The following is a 20,626-nucleotide window of genomic DNA, read 5'->3' as shown; positions in this document are numbered from 1 at the left end:
CTTTGTTTTCAAAATGTATACATACCTGCTAAATTCTTGAAAATTAGCCACGATTAACAGCAGAACGTAATCCTGAAAATGTTTAGGAGTTTAGATTTGGGCAGGATTATTTTTCTAAATTCAGAGTTGATGCTGAAAATATTTCACCCCTCTCTACATGTGCGAGGTAAACTCGTCACCACTTAACAACCACCGCACAACATATGATTTATTGATGAAAAAGCAAGACAACACCAAATACATTCTGACAGCAGTTACACACACCAGAAAATGTCAACCCTCACACAGAATTCTTTCACAGGTAAACATTCTTGATAACAGAGTAATGTTATGGTATTGAGGTAACCCTATCAGCTGCCGCACAACAAACGATTAAAAAACACAGACTATCACAAGAGCCACAAGTAAACCTAGCTTAGGGTCTTCTTTAGCCAAAGAGATTGCAAAATGAAGATCCAGATGAAACATTGGTCCAAGGAGTGGAATTCATCTGTCAGTGTCAAAAGATGTGCACTATTTTGTTGACAAAATTATCTCACCATTATTACTCAACGAGAATGAAGCCTGATGCAGAGGAGTGGGGAGGTCTGGTTAAAGAAATGTTTGTAATTATGATGACAAAATGTTGTCAGTCTATGCACTTCTTCCCTTATGTGCCTATCCCGTTAACAGTGAGGAGGCGATCTGTGAGTAAGGGGTTCTCACATTACAAGACTGAGCCTGGAAGTTCCACACTTAACTGGTTGAATTGTGAACAAAGGCTTCACAGAAACTGTAACCTACAGCGCGAGGAAATTAGATGCGTAATGAAAGAGTATTATTGCCTACAGGAACGCACCAGAATATAAACAAGGTTACTGAGAAGGAGACGCTTTTTTCCAATTCATACATAGCATTGTGCCCGTGTACTGCAGGTGCTGATGCAGCATAAGAAAAACGTTTTCAAAACAGAAAGAAAATTTGTGAAGAAGAACTCAAGTCATATGGAAAAGGGGCAGATAAGGAAATAAGACTTATGAGGTCACTGACAGCTAGACCTGGATCCGGAGAGAAACTGCATTACGTTTTTTTAAAAAAAATTCAATTTGATGGAAGCTGTAATCTACCTCAAGCGGAGAACAGTTCTGCTTAGATTTTTCATCAACTCTCAGAAGAATTGAGAGCAAGTTTGAGCCCCTTCACCATGTGCCAGAAAGGCGTAAGCCACTAGTTATTTGATGATTTGTACGTGCATCATTAAGACTGCCTATGGGTAATGACAGGCCAGATCCACCATATGCACATCAGAGAAACAAAGTCGCACAGTACACAGTGTTCAATAAAATTCGAGAATATTTTTGTTTTGACTAGAGCTGAGCATATTTGGCATAATAGGCCAAAATCAGCCTTAGGCTGCTTGTATCCAGGTTCAAAGGATCTGGCTGTGCCGTTCGGTCTGGACTTTTTCTAATGGAGCAGGACCGTGGCTAATTTGCCAATGGCTAGGTCTAAAACGAGGTGGCATGGAGGGCAAAAAACAAAATAAAATTGGTTGAAATGCTACTCTAGCAACTAATAGTGGTTTGACTATTTGCAGACATTTCTTCCATCCCTTTTTGTGTTTTTGATGTAATGCCCTAAATGGCCAAAGGTCTGCCCAGACATGGGTCCCATGCTCCTTGTGCCACTGGAGCCAAGCTGCACCTGGCTGAAGACGCCCAAATAGGTCAAAACAAGTCTTGCATTACTTGTGTTCTGGTTCAGTGAGAACTTGCTTGACAGTTCAGATGCTATTGTTTCTACAAGGGCAGGAGCAAGAAAGACCTGTACACTGCTGAATCCAATCCGAGGTGACATTGTGGACAAAAAAAAGAGAGGGGGTTGTAATGCTACCCTGAGGGAAGGCCTATTGTCAGACAATTTGCAAGCATTTCTCCCATCATATTGTGTGTGTTTTGGGCTGAGCATACAATATTCCAGCACTAGGCTGGACAGAAGAGAAAAAAAGCATAGCAGTTGTACTCTGAGGAAAACACAGACACACACCCCCAACCCCCTCCCCCGAGCTGACTACAGGACTGTGCATCGCCCTGAGTGTGGTGAGTGCAAACCCTCGAGGGTGGGCTGGACCGTGCTGTGACGAGTGCTGCAGCAGCTTCATCGATTTCAGGACACCCTGTCTGGCGGGCCGTCAGCTTACCAGCAGGCTTCTCCGGGAGGACCTCCTGTGCTGTGTGGCTCCCTACTGCCCCCGTTAGCCCCACGGCTTGTTGGTGTTGAGATGCTGAGAGGGGTTGGACCCTGGGCTGCCCGGCCTACCATATGAAAATGGCTGCATGTGCCACAGCGGCCTTGCTGAGAATCCTGAATGCCGGCCGCTGGGGTATGTGGGGCCTAACACAGGCCTGTGACTGTGAGCGAGGAGTACCCCCCAGTCCATCACTGGCAATAAATGGAACGCTCTGCCAGTCCAACCTCCTCATAATGCAAGTAAGTCTGACCGGGGCTGTGACTTGAGAGGCTGTCTGGGGCCTGGGCCTTAAAAGGACTGATCGAGGTGTTGTGTGGCCTAAGCTGGCCAAAAAACTAACCAATGCATTGCTGGGTGTCTTCTGGAGTCCCCTCCCCTCCCCTGGCCTCCCATACTGTTGTCGCACACAGCTGCTTGGGCTGATTTTTAATTAGAAAGAAAAAAAACAATAAACACTTACTGTGTGGGCCACAGTACTCGTGCTTCTCCCTGCAGCATTATGCTGTCTCCTAATAGCACAATAAGCTACATTGACCTCAAAGGTGCCATGATGAAGGAGAAAGCACCGAAAGGTGGGCAGTCTAATAAAGTTGTGCAGTATATGGTACCCGGCCAGCCCTTACCCCAAGTGGACGGACAAGGAGCCCAGACAGGGCAGGATAAGAGAGAGATGCAGCAGGGCACAGCTGAAATCCTTGCAGCCATACAAGGGTTACGCCTGGCGCTAGAGGCAAAAATATTAACCACTTAAGGTTAGATCTACGCAAGGTGTCTGAGAGGGTCACATCAATGGAGGGGGACATCACTCAGCTGCAGCGGTTTGACGGAGTACAGGCTACTGTTGTGGAATTAAAATCTACTGCAACACAAATGGAATGTCACCTTGAGGACGCCGAAGGGCGCTCAAGACAAAATAACTGATGTTTTCTTGACTTTCCTGAGGGCGGAGAGCCAGACAGCAGACCTTTTCCTGGAGGACTGGATAACCTCTGTGCTTCAGCATAAATGATTTTCGAAATTCTTCCCTATCGAGTGGGCCCATAGGGCACTGACACCTCCGCCTCAACATGAGGCTCCCCCACATGCACTCATTGCACGCTTTTTCAAGTACAGAGATACCATTTTCCAACACGTGAAAGCGCACACAGCCCCCACGCTGTGAGGATAAGCTCATACAGGTTTTCCCAGGTTAGACAAAGAAGGTCCAGGACCTCTGGAAAACCTTCATGAATGTTAAGCTCACACTTCGACAACATAGTGTCCAATACAGCCTGTTCTTCCCGGCTAAACTCCGGATACAATACTAAGGGAAAGTACATTTTCATGAATCACCCCAGGAGACTGCTGCATGGATGGAGTCTGTGGGCCTAGCCAATGACGGGGGACAGTCGACCTGGCAGGAACAGATATGGAGAGACCTGCGATGATCCAATAGAAGGCAAAACATGCCTGACAACAGACATGAATCAAGGCTGACAGAACGTACAGACTGTATCCTTGTTTGCCTGGATGGCACACTGCAAGCTGAAATGGCCCCTCTCCCCACCCAGAACTCTTTCTCCCTTATATCTGGTTCAAGACAACCAGAACAGCGACCTTGGGACAGAGTGAGCAGAAAGTTCCTGGTATTGGGATAACTCCCTGTTACTCCCTTGCTTTCTACTGATAATGGATCTTTTATTTTCTCCCCCTTTATCTTTTACAATACTCAAGGCCATATTATTGACCGAGTAAGGCCCCCCTAAGGGGAAATACCAAAGATTTACATGCCTGCATGTTGGATGGAAGACTGATATCCTTTTATATCTGATCAGATTTAATATGCGCTTGGCCATGCCTCAGATGTGCAAGGACTGGGTTTATAGGGCTGATCTGGTGTGAGGGCTCAGCATCTCCTTTGTTGAGAGCCTGGAACCAACACTGGGTCTAGCATCTGAACTGGATCTACATTAACTGTAAGACTGTTATTATGGTGCAACAGCTTGACGATCCCCTTAGCAAAAAGGAACTAGGGGAGGCCATTTCTGCGCTGGGGACAGATAAGACTCCGGGGACTGATGGTTTTCTTTTAGTATACTATAAGGTGTTACAGGAAGACCTAATACCACACCTTTCAGCATTATATGCAGAGGTGGATCGCCAGGGCTCCTTCCCAGAAGGGCTGGAAGTCACCACTGTTGTAGTGCTTCCTAAAACCCAGCCCCCATCGCAATATTGTGCTGACTATAGACCAATATCTCTAATTAATAGTGAAGTAAAAATTTATGCTACGATCCTTGCCACCCGTCTTAAAAAGGTGCTGCCGCTGCGGATTCATCAAGACCAGTGTGGTTTTATGGCCACTTGCGGCATGCAACACTTCATTCGTAGATTGCACGTGGCCTTGGCTGGACGCTGCCGGGTGCCCCAGGACCTCACACTTCCGTTTATCGACTTAGAGAAGGCCTTTGACATGGTGGACTGGGATTTTCTCTTTTTAGTGCTTCAGCGGGTGGGCTTTGGGCAGAGGTTTTGTCACCTAGCCCAGGCTTTGTACACCAACCCCACAGCACGCGTGCAGGTCAACGGTACCCTATCTTCGATCCTCATTATTAGTCAGGGTACACGACAGGGCTGCTCTTTGTCTCCCCTTCTTTTTGCTTTGGTTGTTGAGCTGCTAGCACAAATGATCAGGACAGATCCACTATACCGTGGCTGGAGATGGGGGCACTCCTTTGAGGACAGGGTGGCCCTGTACGCGGATGACGTCCTGTTATATATGGATGAACCCAGTGTGACGGGCCCCCGAGTCCTCCATCTTCTACGGTGTTGTGAAGAAGCATTAGGGCTCAAAATGAACCCAGCCAAATTGGTGTTGGTGCCTCTGGCCAGTTCACGAGACTGCTTTGATGGGCAATCTGAGATACCCCTGCGTAGGCTCAGTTTTAAATATCTTGGTATTTGGACAACCCTTCTTCCTGAACTCACATGGACCAAGAACCTGGCCCCACTACTAGCCCACACTAAGGCAGACTTGCAAAGATGGCAGACACTGCCGCTGAGCGCGCTGGGCCGTGTAGCCCTTTATAAAATGATGGTATTACCACAACTTCTATATGTCTTTTAAAACTTCCCACTCCCGATCCCACGTTCATGGTTCAGGGCTTTGGAGAAAGTCACCAATTCATTTCTTTGGAAAAGGGCGAGACATCGGGTGGCTGCACAGCACTGTTGAGGGGGGGTGTATGACGGGGGACTGGGAATGGCTGACCCCCACTTGTATTATTCGGTAACCCAGCTTCAGGTTGTTCATGATTGGATTACAGGGGGGTGGGCGGATCAGGACTACCAGGTGTAATTGGAGACATTGGGTTTCCCCTGTATTCTTGAATTGCTTTATGGTGCACCACTCCCCAGGGATATGGAGTCAGTAACGGGGTGGTTTTCTCTGCATAGCGTGCAGCACTGCGACATGTCCAATAGAACGCTGTTGTCATCCGACAATCCCCGCTGTGGCATGGGAGGTGGTTGAGTGAATCCGCAGCATTGGAAGGGTTCGCTGAATGGGACCTGCTAGGTATTTCATTAGTGGGTGATATATGGAAGGGGAGGCAATTAAATCATTTCAGGAGCTACAGGCTGATTTTCAGCTGTCCCAGAAGCGGTTTTTCAAGTACCTCCAGCATGCTCTGGGCACTCACCTGCCACCTGCTGGACCGTTACCAGAATTCAGTCCACTGGAGGCCAAGTTGCTTATGGGTAGTTTGCAAGGGAAAGGGCTCTCCCAGATTTATAAAATGTTAAATAATAATGCCCGGGCAATCTGGAATCAAACAGAAATAAATGGGAGTCATGGGTGGGAGCGTTTGAGGAGACTGACTGGGCGAAGGTGCTGATGGCACCCAAGAAGCTGGCGGTGTCGGCGAGGCTTCGCGCGGTGCAATTCTACTACTTACTCAGGGTATATTTAACGCCTGACAGACTGTACCGGGTGGGTCTTCGCTCCGCGGCTCAGTGCCCTCGCTGTGCAAGGGAACCAGCTGATTTTTTTCACATGTTGTGGTCTTGTCTGGTGCTGCAGGCCTATTGGGGTAAGGTGACACCTGAATTGGATGCGGTGCTGGGGCAGAAACATCATATGTCTGCTAAACTGGTTTTACAGAGGAACTTAGGGGCACACGAGCAAATCGTGCTTTTGTGGGTACGGCCCTGCTGGTCGGTAAGAGAGACAATGCTGCTGCTTGCAACTTACCTACGGGCCGTCCCTTAAAAAATTGAGACGTGGGGTGGATTGGTGCGCAAACTAAGAAAAACTGGTCTACGAATCTAGGGGCTGTCCCCGGAAACATGAGAAGATATGGGGAGGGTGGCTGGCATTGCCCTCGTAGTCTGCTGGGGGGCTTTGGTTCCCATTGTTGGGCTTAGAACTGTACCAGACGTCTGTCATATTGAATGGTTTACTGTCAATGTGCTATGGATCAGGAGCTCACCATTTTCACCTGTGCAAGCTATTTTGATTTTTCTTTCTCTACTTGTTTTCCCTTCCCCTCTTCTTTTTTTTTTTTAAACAATAAAAACGTGTTTATATTAAAAAAAAAAGAAAAAAACAAAACTTATTTTAGTGGTTGAGAGGGTTGGGAGGGCAACTGAGGTGGGGATTTCTGCTCCCTCTTGGTAGCTAGTTATTCCAAGAGTGTTAACTGACACTGCCCATGGGTGAGATTGAAGGGGGTGGGGGATACTAACGGGAGTACCATTAGGATATACGGTTACTGCTTGTTAGCTCAATGGGATAAGTGGGTGGGACTAGTCTCCAAGAATATGTACTCATTTAATGGCAAATGGCAACAGACACACAACATATCACCAATGTGGGGTGACTGCCACAGACTTCATACACCTCGCCTGGTCCTGTTTTCGAGTGGTCCTGTTCTGGGAGGAGATGCAGACCTATATACAACATGTCACAGAACAGACAATAACATAAGTGCTTGTTCAGCTTACTCCCACAGAACCTCAAGAAGACTCATAGCAGAAGATATGTAACCTTAGGGCTCATGGTGCTGAAGAACCACACCGCAAGGCATTTCCTTAGTCCCCGGCCTCAACAGTAAGGGACTGGAGGAAGGACCTAACTGAATGGGCTAGAGCGGAGGAGGCACATACGAGGCTAACTAGAAAAGATACAATGCATTACGGCTTTTGACCTACATGGTTCCTGTGCTGTAGCAGCATTTGGTTGTTGATGTGTTTATCCACAAAGTGACGATCTCATCCTGGCTGGATCCAACCGGAAGGGGGTATCCTGGCTGGGACTACATGGAATCTAATGAGAATACAACTGTACATGTTCTTATTTGCTTATTGCACAGTACCATATATATACTGCTATATTCTATCAATGTAATGCACTTGATAAACGTCACCAAAAAAACACATTCCTCCATCCCCAGGGTAGGGCCCTACAGTTTGTAACGCTTAGCTAGTGATTCACCAGAGAAGGTAAGGATGAAAATGTAGATCATCGAAGGGTCTGATGAAGGAATGAACAAAAGGATATTGAATAACAGCACCACCGCCACTCTGGTAAGAGTGGATATACATGAAACGCACACTATTAGACTTTTACAGAGTATACCAGGTTTCTTCCAACTGGAGGATTTTTTTAGATTAGAATGAAGATATTCTAAACAAGGGACGAGGTAACTGGAGGCAACCGTGGGCCTGCTGAAAAAACATATCTGTTGCACAAAAGTACATTTGCCTTAAATGTTGTCTTCTATTTAACCAACAATTACCGTTAAAAAATGTTAAAGCACTCATAAAACTTGAAGTTAGGGCAGAAAGTACAAATATGAGAACAAAACTAAGTACAAAACATCGAATGATGTATTCAAATTGTGCAGTAGCTGTGCTTGTTTTCAAGATCAAAAGGTTTGGTCAACCAGTATGGACAAATGTTTATTGGCCTCCACAACCTGTAGCGTCCTCCTGTGAAAGACACTAAGGCCCTATTTGAGACATCGGCGGATGGAAATACCCGTGCACTGAAGCTGTGCAGTCAGAAAACCGCCAGTGCAGTGATCTGACTGCAAGGGCTATTAAGAGTTTCCTGCTGGGTCAGCGGCTTAGCTGGAAACAGCCCACAACATTGACAGCGGCTCATAATAGTCTGCTGCAATGTTGCGGTGCGTTGGGTGCAGCAGCACCCGTTGTGCTTTTCACGGTCTGCCAAGCAGATAGTGAAAAGCGTGATGGGGCTTGCCATGGGAGCCCCTGCACTGCCCCTGTCAGGTGCATGGGCAGTGCAGGGGCCCCCACGAGGCCCTCCCAGTCTCCGCCAGCTTTTACATGGCGGTTGAACCACCATGTAAAAGGCGTCAGAGAGGGGACTCGTAATCTCCAGGGCAGCACTTCCCTAGTGGATTGAGACCGTCGGCACTGCCAGGCTGTCGGCTGGCAAAAATGTGGTCGTGCCGGCGGTCTGACCGTGGCGCTTTCACCAAGAATATAATGTGGTGGCAGGACCGCTTCATTGGTGGCAGTGCGACCGCCACCGCAAGTCTGGCTGTCCTAGGGCCAACAGACCTGTAATTAAATGCTAAATCTGTCCTAGGACCGCCAGACTCGTAATGAGGGGCTAAATCTGTTGTAAAGCTAACTTAAAACAAAATCAGTTGATAATCTGTCTTTCTAAGTATTACAATTTGTTGCTGGCCGAGAATGTTCAGGCCTCAGTTTTTCATTTATTATGTATTCCAAGGGATTGCAAATAAAAAAAAAAAAAAAGATTTAAACACTGTATACTGTGATCAAGGAAAACAAAATGGCTACTTACCAGTAGGAGCACCCTAGACTTCTTCCAGCGTGCCCAAAATGTCCCCACATCTTCCCTGGGCATCAAAAGATCCCCACATCTCAGTGAGGAACCAAGACTGAGTGCCGAAAAACAATGCAAGCACCTTTCAGCATGGAAAGAATCGATGCAACGCCTGTGCCGTGGGGGAACACCTTACTTTTCCATTCATTTCCTCCTCTGCGGTCTCCGAGCACGTTTTCTTTTTGACACAATCCAGGTACTTTGTGTAATCAAGAGACAACCGTTGATTTCTAAGATGAGACTTTTTACTTGCAAAAATGATATTTCAACTTGTGCTTATTGAATCTTTATTGTTTTGACCTTATTTTAACCAGATAAATATCCTATATTTTTCTAGACCTGTGTGGTATATTTTTGTGGTGTTTTCACTGTGTTACTGTATGAATTATTGCACAAATACTTTACACATTGCCTTCTAAGTTAAGCCTGACTGCTCAGTGCCAAGATACCAGCGGTTGGGCACAGGATAATTTGGACTGTGTCTGACTTACCTTGACTAGGATTATGGTCCCTACATGGACAAGGGTGTAAACCTCTGCAAATTAGAGACCCCAATTCTAACATTGGTGATCAGCGGTGAGGCTAGGACTTGTATTTGTGCAGTGACATACAATAGCTACGTGTACACTACCTACCCACAGTTAAAGGTCAATTAGATTTTTTTCTCTTTTGCTGTAATTTTCCTGCTTGACATTTTAATCTAATCCTATACAACACATCTCTGGCTGGGTCCTAAGGAGGAGCTGGATTGCTTGACCTAGCTAAGCTGGGGGCATGTATTCCTATCCAGCTTAAATGGTTCTGCAAAGGGGTGGGGGTACCTACCTGGGGTGCCTCCAGAAAGGAGGCGTACTAAAAGGTGCTGAGGGTCTGGGCAGAAGCCCGTTCACAAGAGAATGTTGAGTTGGGAGAGCAAGAGGAGTGCTCTCCAGAGGATCTGTGCCTCCTGCTATTCTAGGGAGCAGTGACTCAAGTCACGGCCTGACCGCAGAGGAAAGGAGGGAGGAGAGAGAGTTTCAACTGCAATTGGCAAGATTAAACATGGAGGCAGAGGAGAGGAAAGCTGAGGCTGAAAGGCCTTGGATGAAAAACTACTTCTGGCTCATGAACTGAGTCTGGAAGAGCTGGAGCTCACATCTGGGCAATCTGTGTCCAGCAGTGATGGTAGCAGCATACATACAGGACCTGCTGGAGACAAAAAGGTGTGTATACCCAAAGACATGGTGCCAAGTTATGTGGTGGGAGAGGACATTGACAAATGGTTTGATGCTTATAAAGTTGCACTAAGGGCTCATGGGGTTCCTGAAGCGCAATGGAGGGCGGGCTTGTGAGACATGTGCCAATAATTGGAAGAGACACACTCCTCACATTAGAAAAGGAAGACTAGAACACATACATGCTCATGAAAGCCATTTTAACTGCCAAATTTGGACTGCCCCTGAAAAGTATTGCCAGAAATTCAGGGATAGTTCCAAACTTTCCAACTAAACTTGGGTAGACTTTTATGATTCCTTTAGTAAGGCACTGAACGGATGGGTGCAGGGCAGTAAAGTAGATGATAATATCGGTTTCTATAATTTGATCCTGAGAGACCATATGCTCGGTATTTGCTTTACAGAGTTGAGCCAGTCCCTGATTGACAGTAAGCAGTAAGGTGACTGATCCCAGGAAGCTTCCTGAGGAGGCAGACCTCTGGGCTAGAACCAAAGTGTCCAAAAAGGTATCAGGTGGGGGTGGGGGGGTCCACAAGGGTGGTCAGGGTTCTTTCCAAAAGAAAGAGGGGGAGAAAAGCTTTAAAATATGGAGTTCTCAAAAGGCCCCCAAAATAATTTCCAAGGGAATAGTGGTAACCAGTCTCAGTCTGATTCCAAGAGGAAAGGGTTCCTTGACCATAAGACAGGGAGGTTTGTACCCCAATGTGTAGAGTGCTCCAGGTATGGGCACTCTAAGGGAGACTCCAAATGTCCAAAGAAGGCATAGCCCCCACCTTCCCCCCACTGTAGGGGAGACACCTTGGTTGGCTAGTGTAGCGCTCGGGAGGAGGTAGTCCCAGTTAGTTTTGGGGAACAGATAGGAGGTAACCCTAGTGTCCCTGGGGGATACAGAGATGGTGCCAAAGACCCACCTGCAAGTATAGGCAGTGGGTCACCATCAATGGGCAATGGGTGGAGGCACTGCGTGCCAGGAGCCAGCATGACTACAGTCAGGGATCAGCTATTGTCAGCAGAGCAGGTCCTCCCAAACACATTCCACCAAGTCATAGTCGTGACAATCGTGAGAGCCACCTATCAGTAGCTCTGGTTCCCTTTGAGTGGAGGGATTCTCTGGTACTTTAAAAGTAGCTGTGAGTCCTGCCATGCCTGTAGATTGTTTGTTAGGCAATGACCTTGAGCACACTACCTGGAAGGAGGTATAGCTATGGTCTCACTCGGAAATGTTGGGATTGCCTGAGTGGGCCTGCAAGACACAGGGTACATGGCTGTCTGCAAGGGGAATCAAGGGCATCTGGAGCCTGGAAGAATGGCCCAGACAGCTGCCAAGGAGAGGGGGGAAAAGGATGTGCGAAACCGGTCCCAGAAGTTCGTGTGGGGGTTGACCGGGTCCCTGAGGAGGAGGCCCTTGAGCCAACCGGGAAGGACACTGCTGCCCTGGGCGACCTACCTGAACTTGCTTGCTGGCAAGTTAAGGGTGGGCCAACCAGGAAAGAATTCTGCAAGGTGCAGAAAGAGTACCCCACTCTTGAGGGTTTGAGGCAACAGGTCCAAGCTCAAGCAGCAGGTCAAGCCTCTGGTGATCCTCTTATATATTGGGAGAACAATCTCCTTTACAGGGAGCCTAAGGTACCAGAGGCTGGGGCAGCACGTGTGCTGTTGGTCCCCCAGTGTTACCAGACCTTCCGACTGGGCCTGGTTCACGACATACCCCTGGCAGGACATTTAGGGCAAGGCAAGACTTTAGCCGGGCTAGTCACCCACTTTTATTGGCCCCAAATGCAGACCGCCTCAGATGCATTCTGTAGGTCCTGTCCCACCTACAAGGCCAGTGGGAAAACTGGGAAAAGGCTCAAGGCCCCCCTGATCCCACTCCCCGTCATTGGCACTCCCTTTGAAAGGGTGGGCATCAGCGTCATTGGTCCATTGGACCCCAAAACTGCACTGGGCAACAGGTTTATCCTGGTTTTGGTGGACCACGCCACCCGCTACCCAGAGGCAATCCCTCTGAGGACGGTGACTGCACCAGTGGTGACCAGAACGCTAATGGGGATCTTTACCCATGTGGGATTCCCAAAGGAGATTGTGTCTGACAGAGGCACAAACTTCATGTCTGCATACATGAAGTTCACGTGGGCTGACCTACAAGTTCACCACACATTATCATCCTCACTCCAATGGTCTTCAGATTCAACAAGACCTTAAAAGGTATGATCACAGGCCTCCATGAGGCGTAAGTGGGATGTCCTTTTGGGGGTAGGGTTCAGTCCCTTTGAACTTCTCTATGGGTACCCTGTCAGGGGACCCTTAAGCATTATGAAAGAGGGGTGGGAGAAAGCTCCCAAGGCACCCCCTCAGGATGTGGTCAGCTACACGCTGGCCCTCCGCAACCAGATGCAATGCTTTTGGAAAAAGGTCAAGAACAACCTCAAGGCCAGTCAAGAGGTTATGAAACGCTGGTACGACCAGAAGGTAACTCTGGTGGTGTCAGCCTGGAGACAAATTTGGGTAATGGAGCCAGTAGAGCCTAAAGCTCTCCAGGACCGATGGACTGCCCCATTTGAGATCAAGGAGCATAAAGGGGAGGCCACTTACTTAGTGGACCTCCCAGTCCCCTAGGAAGCACCTAAGGATGCTCCATGTGAACCGACTGAAGCCTCACTTTGAGAGGACTGAGGTCAACATGCTTCTGGTGACAGATGAGGGTGCAGAAGAGGAGAGTGAACCTCTCCCCGACCTCCCCTCTGCCAAGGAAGGCAATGGGTCAGTGGAGAGTGTCTATCTCTCTGACTACCTGACACTGGACCAGCGAGGGGACTGCTACCAGTTACTGGAGCAGTACTCCTTCCTGTTTTCTCTCACCCCTGGACTCACACATTTGCGTGTCCGTGATATTGACATTGGAGACAGTCCCCCTATTAAGAACAACATTTACATGTTGTCAGACATGGTGAAGGCCAGCATCACAAAGTAAGTTGCCAAGATGCTGGCTCTTGGGGTGACTGAGAAATTCAGCAGTCCCTGGTCCAGGCCTGTGGTGTTGGTACCCAAGGCTGCTGCACCCGGTGCTAAGCCAAAACTTAGGTTCTGCGTGGACTACCGGGGTCTCAATTATGTCACAAAAACAGACGCTCACCCCATCCCCCGAGCTGATGAGCTCGTACACAGGCTAGGCGCTGCCAAATTTCTCAGTACTTTTGATCTCATATCTGGGTACTGGCAGACCGCCTTGACTGAGGGGAACTAAGAGAGATCAGTTTTTTCCACTCCTGTAATGGCCGTTGGGTTGAAAAATGCCCCCACTACCTTCCAACGGTTGATTAACGGGGTCATAGCTGGTAAGGATACGTTCTGCGCTGCCTACCTATACAACATTGTCATATACAGTTCCAGCTGGGAGGAACACCTGCTCCACCTTCAACAGGTGCTCAAGGCCCTGCAACAGGCAGGCCTGACAATCAAGGCCAGTAAGTGCCCAACTGGGCAGGGTAGTGTACTTGGGACACCTAGTAGGTGATGGCAAGGTGCAGCCCCTCAAGCCCAAGATTGAGACAATCACAGCCTGGCAACCACCTAGAACCCAAACAGAAGTGAGCCTTTTTAGACCTCATTGGGTACTACTATAGGTTTAAGCGTTATGGCTCCATTGTGACCCCCTTAACAGAACTAACATCCAAGAAGCAACCTAGGTTAGTGAGTTGGACAGAGGCTTGTCTGAAAGCCTTTGACTCTCCAAAGGAAGCCATGTGCAGGGTACCCGTGCTCAGGGCACTGGACTACTCCAAGAAGTTCATCGTGCAGACAGATGCTTCATAGCATAGGGGCAGTTCTAGCACAGCTGAATGAGGAGGGCCTAGACCAACCAGTAGCCTTTATTAGCAGAAGGCTATTACACCGGGAACAGAGGGAGTGCCATTGAAAGAGAGGCATTTGCTGTGGTCTAGGCACTGAAGAAGCTGAGACCATACCTGTTTGGGACTCACTTCCGGGTTCAGACAGACCACAGGTCCCTCAAATGGCGTATGCACATGAGGGGTGAAAATCCTAAACTCTTGAGGTGGTCCATTACCCTAGAGGGAATGGACTTTACGGTGGAGCATCACCTGGGAATGACCACGCCAATGCTGATGGTCTCTTCAGATTATTCCGCCTTAACGATGAGTGCTCCAGAGGGGTTGGGTAGCTCTCCCCACTTTCCGTTGGGGGGGGGGGTGTACATGTTAGAACTGACAGCCTTACGGTGGTCATCCCCCAACTTTTTGCCTGCCTCTCTCCACTTTTCTGACATGGTTTTTGCTGGTTTTATGACTCTGCACACTTTACCACTGTTAACCAGTGCTAAAGTGCATATGGTCTCTCCCTTAAACATGGTAGCATAGGTTCATTCCCAACTGGCATATTTGATTTACTTGTAAGTCTCTAGTAAAGTGCAATGCATGTGCCCAGGGCCTGTAAATTGAATGCTACTAGTGGGCCTGCAGCACAGACTGTGCGACCCACGTAAGTAGCCCCTTAACCATGTCTCAGGCCTGCCATTGCAAGGCCTGTGTGTGCAGTTTCACTGCCACTTTGACTTGGCATTTAAAAGTACTTGCCAAGCCCTAAACTCCCTTTTCCCCCCATCTTTAAGTCACCCCTAAGGTAGGCCCTAGGTAACCCATAGGGCAGGGTACCGTCTGTAAAAGGCAGGACATGTACGTGTGTTTGATATGTCCTGGTAGTGAATAATTCCTAAATTCGTTTTCCACTACTGTGAAGCCTGCTCCTTTCGTAGGATAGCATTAGGACTACCTTCCTATACTGTTTGAGTGGTAGATTCTGATCAGAAAGGGGTAACCAGGTCATTTTTAGTATAGCCAGATTGGTGATAGAAAATCCTGCTTATTGGTGAGGTTGGATTTTATATTACTATTTTAGAAATGGCACTTTTAGAAAGTGAGAATTTGTCTGCACTTAAAATCCATCTGTGCCTTACAGCCTGTCTCCAGTCAACGCCTGGGCTGGGCTGGTTGACAGCTTCCTTGTGCATTTCACCCAGACAACCACAACCACAGGATGCTCATTCACACATCTGCATACTGAATGGGTCTTCCTGGGCTGGAAGGGTGGAGGGCCAGACACTTACATTTCAAAGGCTAGTGGCCTGCCCTCACACAATGGACTGCCAAACCTCCTACTGGGACCCTGGCAGGAAGACCTGTACTGAAAGGGGACCTTGAGCACTTCAAAACCACTCTTTGAAGTCTCTCCCACTTCAAAGGTATTTTTGGATAAACTGGGTCCCTGACCCCACCTACTCAGACACTTCTGGACCAGAACCCGCAACCTGTCAAGAGGAACTGTCTGGCTGCCCAAAGGTCTCATCTGGACTGCTTTGCTGAGAAGGACTGCTGCCCTGCTGACCTCTGACTTTCCTGAAAAGTGCTCTCCAAGGGCTTGGATTGAGCTTGCCTCCAGTTTTCTGAAGTCTCATGACCAAAAAGACTTAGGCCCTCATTACAATTTTGACGGAAGCAGCGCCAACAGGCTGGTGGTGCTTCACATGGGATTACGACCACGGCGGATGCGCCGCAGTCGCACCGCCGGGACTGGCGGATTCCCGCCACATTGGTCCCAGCAGTTGCCCAGGGGATTACGGGTCCCCCCTCCTGCCAGCCTTTTCATGGCGGTTCAAGGCTGGCGGAAAGGGGAGTCGCAGGGCCCCCTGCCACGGCCAATGGAGCTTCTCACTGTCTGCATAGCAGACAGTGAAAAGCGCGACGGGTGCAACTGCACCCGTCGCAACACCGCCAGCCCCATTTGGAGCTTGTGCAGCATTGGAAAATCTGACGCACACCTTATTTTTCCCCGCATCTCCTCCTCTGCGGTCTCCGTGCGTGTGATTTTTTTATGCAATCCAAGTACTTTGTGTAATCAAGAGACAACTGTTGATTTCTAAGATTTAAGACTCTTTTTTACTTGCAAAAGTGATTTCAACTTGTGCTTATTGAATCTTTATCGTTTTACCTTATTTTAACCAGTAAATATCCTATGTATTTCTAAACCTGTGTGGTGTATTTTTGTGGTGTTTGCACTGTGTTAATGTATGATTTATTGCACAAATACTGCTCAGTGACAAGTTACCATAGGGTGGGCACAGGATAATTTGGATTGTGTGTGACTTACCCTGACTAGGAATGTGGTACCTACTTGGCCAAGGGTGTATACCTCTTAGTTATGTATGCTAATTAGACACCCCATTTCTAACAGGTAGAGATTTTCCCACTGAGGAGTAACATGTTTGTATTGTTTCCACAACCCATTATGCAAGTGTTCTCTTTATGGGTGACCCCTTCCTTGATTTGGCATATGAAACAAACAATTGGTTCTCTTTACGAAACAGTTTGGTCTCTTGTAGGTAATATATTAGTGCTCTCCTTACATTAAGAGTATGTCATGTTCTTTCCAGTTGTGTCTGTGAGTTCTTAAAGAACACTGGTAACAATGTTTTGATGAACGTGAAATTTGCTCACCACCTTAGGTTGGAACTGCAGGTTTGTTCTGAGGACTACCTTGTCTTTGTGAATCTGTATGTATAGTTCCTGTATTGTTAGCGCCTGAAGTTCGCTTACTGTCTATAGCGATGTGACTGTCATTAGGAAGGCAGTCTTTAGTGTGGTATAACAGAGTTAAATGGTTTTGATATTAACTGTGTCAATACCGTATTTAAGCTCCACGTCGTGGCTGGAGTCTTCCTTGGGGTACAATTCTTTTGGAACCTGCTAGGAACAGTTTTATTACAGGTGAGGTGAAAAACCCTTTACATGATGCTCCCCGGTGTAGGCCACAATTGCTGCCAAGTAGACATTAAGAGATGAATAGTTAATCCAGATGCCCAGTATACTGGTGAAATAGATGAGTAATATGTCCTGTTCCGATACTGTCTTCAATGCACTGTTCTTTGTGCACCATAGAAGATAACTTTTACATTTTGTTGCGTTGCATTGCCTTGTCGGTTTTCTTGCCTCCTTCAGTATTTCCATGGTTCAACGCGGCAAGTTTAGTTGTCCGAATTCTATGTATGGGGTGATAGGGGGCTAGACTGAGTGGTGCTGGTTCTGGGTGGAACACTTGCCCCTTTCTCCACTGTGAGAAGGTCCCACTCCTCTTTGATATTGATCATCTGTCCTTCGAGCAGTTCAAGTAGATTTGAGTACCAGCTCTGTGTGGCCCACTGTGGGGCTATCAGAATGAGATCCGTCCCTAGTTGTCTGGCATTCTCCAGTACCTTTGGTATTAGGGGAATCAGTAGAAAGGCGTAGGCAAATCTCATTGACCAGTTTAGTGACTGGGCATTCCCTTCTGATTATTGGTGTTGAAATCTAGAGGCAAAGAGTTGGCATTCCCGGTTTTCTGCCGTTGCAAACAGGTGGATTTTTTGGGTGTGTCCCATAGCCTGAATATTTTTTTCTAGAATTTCTTGTTTTCATTACCATTCTTGTGAGCTGCTTTCCTGTCTGCCTCTATGCTATCCTTTCATGGCAAGTGGACGGTCTGTAAGTTGATCCTCTTTGGTATTGCCCATTTCCATATCTCATGGGCCAGTTTGCTTAGGGTGAATGACTATGCCCCCTTGTCAGTTGTTGTATTGTCTGTCTGGATCAGTACAGTTTCCCCTGTTATTTGTGTCTGAAAGGCTTTCAGGGCTAGTAGCACTGTCTTCATCTCTAAGAAGCTGATGTGATTTATTGAGTCTGTGTTGTTCCACTGGCATAAATTCTTAAGTTGCCTGTAGGCGCTCCCCACATTTTCTGAGATGCGTCTACTGTAATTGTCACCGATGGAGTTGTGGTCTTGAAAGCTGTCCCCAGGGTTATGTCTTTGGACGCACACCACTGTACCTCTTTCTGTACCTTTGCTGTCACAACCACTAGATCCTCCCAACTCAAGGTGGCATGTGACCAATTGTTGCAAAGCCATTCTTGGAATGGGCGCTTGTGAAGTCTTTCATGGGTTATGATGGGGATGCATGATGCCATCATGCCCATCAGTTTCATGACTGTCCTCACTTTTAGAGATTGCCCCCTCTGGTAAAGGCAAGTTTGCTCTATAGTTGACTTACTCTCTTCATAGTCGGAAATGCTTGTGCTTTCTTTGCATCCAGTTTTGCTCATAGGAAACTCTTTTCCAGTTGTGGGGATGATTTCTTGTGTTTTATGAAGAACCCCAACTTTTATAGGGTTGCAGTGTGTGAATGTCCATTTGACATTTCTCCTTTGTTTTTGCCTGCACTAGGCAGTCGTCCAGGTAAGGGTAGATGTGAATTCCCCTTCCTTCTTAGGAACGCTGCAACTATTGCCAGGTATTTTGTAAAAACCCTTAGTAAAGACTTTATGACAAAGTGCAAGACCTTGAATTGATAGTGGGCCTTCTCGAGCATGAATCTGTGATACTTTTTGTGCACCCGATTCATAGGTATGTGTAAATTGGTGTCCTTTAAGTTTATGGTTGCCATTCAGTCTCCCTTTTGCAGAATCGGGATTACCTCTTGTAGCACTGTCATTTTGAAGTGTTGTGCGCAAATTAATTTGCTTATGAATCAGAGGTCCTGGACTGGTCTTAGCATTAGGTCATTGTTTTGCACCAGGAAGTAAGATGAGTAGATTCCCTTGTTCAACTCCTTTGATATCATGTTTTCTATTGCATGTTTTTGCAAGCGTTCTTTGACCTCCTTCCTTAGTTGTATCAGTTCTGTTTCCTGATACCTTTTCTTCTTTAGTGTGTTTGGTGGTGGAAGGCTTGTCAGTTCTATACATTAGCCTTGGCGTACCATGTTTAAAACCCAATTGTGTGTGGTGATTCTTGTGGGTATTGCGCTATTCTGCCTCCCACTGGTGGTGTGTGTGGGCCTGAGGCTATTTCTGAGCCATTTGGAGTTTGCTCCTCCTCTGGAGGTTTGCCCCTTAGCTCTCCCTCTCCCCCGAAAGGGCTGGCTTGTGGGATTTTGCCACTGTTGGTATCCGGCTTGTTGGCTAGTGTGGGGCGTACCTCTCTGGGCTTGCTGTTGCAGCCCTGTTGAAAAGGATCCCCTTCCTGTGGCCCTTCGGGGTGTATTTCCTCCACTTCTGAAAGTGACTCGGACTGCAGAGCACCTGTTGCCTTTGCAGTCTTGTTATTTTTAATTATTTGTTGCAAGAACATGTCTACCTCTTAACCAAAGCATCTCCGGTGAAAATATTTGTTTAAAATGGAGGCCTGAACATCTGGCTTGAGCCTGAGATCCTGAGCCAAGCATGTCTCCTAAGGGTTGTGCCCGTACACATTTGTCTGCTAGCTGTATCAGCCAGTGCTGATTTTAGACAGGTGTTGGCAATATATTCTTCCCTTCTTGGAAGATTGCTTTTGCCTTTCTCTTATTCTCTGAGACCTTCTTCATTAGCTCCTTGATCTCGTCCCACTGTTAATGGCCATACTTGTTGAGGATAGTCTGCCACTGCGTTCCCTTGGATGCACTTGGGGTCCTTCAAGGAAGGTTTATACTTCTTTTCTACCCTTGCGATGAAAACTTTAGTTGAAGTTGGTTCTTTAAAGGTCTCCTTGCCCTGGTAGCATTGGGAAACATAGATTCCCTTTGCTTGAGATAACATGTCTCCCTTCTCTTCCTCTAGAGACACTCCATAAGTTTCAGCTGCCCTCCCTATAAGGCTATTTTAGAGTGTAACGTCGCCAGAAGGCGAAGTTCTCGAGGGAAAGTGGTCGACCTCCTCTTCTGGGCTCTCTGTGTCGAGGTCAATCCATTCATCCTCGAAACCCTCTGCTGCCTCTTCCCCTTCGGGGCCACAGAATTCTGCCTCTACCTCCTCTTCGTGAGGTTCTGATGTCACCAGAGGTTCTAAAGCAGCCTCTGACATCTGGTGTCGTAAGGTGGGTTGATTTGGGGGTGAAGGGGCTTACTTGGGATGCTGAATTCCTTCAATGTGTCGAACTCCTTGCGTTGAAGAAGCACTGCCAATTTGCCTCTAATCTTTGTCTCTTGTTCTACATCCCTAAGCCCCTTTCGATGTCTTGTGTTGAAAATGTTCTCTTTCTGGAGTAGGTCGTTCTTCCTCCGACAGCCTGGGGGTTTCTTTCAGGGCTTCTCAAATCGTGGTGGTTTTCCTCGATTCTGACGGCCTGCCTTTATCCGTATCACTGTCCTGGGATCTGTGGGCCTCTTTATTCGTGGCTCACCCTCTATCAACGTTTTCTTTGACATCGTGGCTGCCTTATGCAAATTTTTCTCTGGAATCTTAGTTCCTGAGGTTTTCGGCCGCCTTTACTTTTTCAGGTCTCTTTGACATCCTTCGT

This window comes from Pleurodeles waltl, chromosome 3_1 (genome assembly GCF_031143425.1).
Source record: "Pleurodeles waltl isolate 20211129_DDA chromosome 3_1, aPleWal1.hap1.20221129, whole genome shotgun sequence".
Taxonomy (NCBI): Eukaryota; Metazoa; Chordata; class Amphibia; order Caudata; family Salamandridae; genus Pleurodeles; species Pleurodeles waltl.
This window is presented reverse-complemented; position numbering follows the sequence as displayed.